We start from the raw sequence: 1,420 nt of genomic DNA on the forward strand, positions 1-1,420 counted from the left end.
CTGCATAGATTTCCAGCATAAAGGATAAACCATTTGTAACAAATTTATATCAATACTAGAAACTAAAATAATTACAATGTTTCCTTATGTTATATTTATGGCAAAATGAGTTTAGATGAAAATGCATACCTTATTAAGCCTACTATAATTTAGAGAGAAGCAGAGGAAAATAGTTGGGGTGAAGATATAGGAGTGGTGAGAAAGTTATTTATATTTAGAAGCTTTTATGCAACATGTAGTCTACAACCATTTAGAATTAAATCCATTGGGAGTTGTCAACTGTTTCTAGTTGATGGTGGTCAGCCAGTCCGTCTGGTGCTGAGTCAGCTCCACTGGGTCACAGCATTCATTCCATTCCCCTCATTTTCTCGCCATTCTCCTCCACATTGTTCCAAACATTTTTCTTAAATCATCTTCCCACCTGATTGGAAGTCTTCTGAGTGGTCTCTTCTGCTCGTACAGGTACCACTTGAGCACAACTGTACAGCTTCACTGATTCTCTGTGAACCTTACAACAGAACCAACCCATCATAGCTTTGCATGGTGATATTCTGCGATGACGTCCTTCACTCCAGTTCTATCCCTGGTCTCTTTTTTCTAGATGTGATCTCTTCACAAGATTCCCAACATTGATCTTTCCATGGCTCTCTGCTCTGTAAGCAGGTATTGTTATTCTTTCTTCATCAAGGCCTAAGTCTCACGTGTATAACATTGCCGGCAAGACTGTGCTGTTGAAGAGATTTGTGTGAGTTGCCTTGTCACGGTTCGCCATAAAACAATCTTTGTATATATATATATATATATATATATATATATACACACACACACACATGTATATATGTGTGTGAGGGTGTATAATGGCTTAAGACAACTAACTGTAAGAGGCGGAAATTTGAGTGAGGAAATAGAGAAAAAAAAATGAAGATATAAATTGGCAAATTAAGGGCCATTAATTGCATAGCAATGCAATAGAAGTTGAGTCCTGTTCATGTGAAATGCTTCTGCATGCACTAAAGAAGGCTCACTACATCTATTTTATGTTTCAATATATTTATACACCAATGTCATTTCTTAAATGTCCAAACTATATTAGATGTTTATATTTTTATTTTATCTGAATGTAAAGTTCTTTGTTTTCCCTTTTGCTACTATTTGTTTTTACCTAATTTTCCATTCCTTTTTTTTTATTATTATATATAGTCAGGTAAATTCTTTCAGGTATTTCAGAAAGTTTTAATATATCCTAAAATATATTAAGTTTCACAAGAATTGCACATAGTTTTGATTTTGTCTCTTTTAACAAATAGTTTTAGGTCAATGACTTTTTATTTACAGTGCATAATATTGGGTTTGTGAAGCAATCTGCAATTAATTCATTTATAGCATTTGTTTTAAGGTAAACCTTCAGAAGAAGATCGGT

This window comes from Octopus bimaculoides, chromosome 4 (assembly GCF_001194135.2).
Source record: "Octopus bimaculoides isolate UCB-OBI-ISO-001 chromosome 4, ASM119413v2, whole genome shotgun sequence".
NCBI classification, from domain to species: Eukaryota; Metazoa; Mollusca; class Cephalopoda; order Octopoda; family Octopodidae; genus Octopus; species Octopus bimaculoides.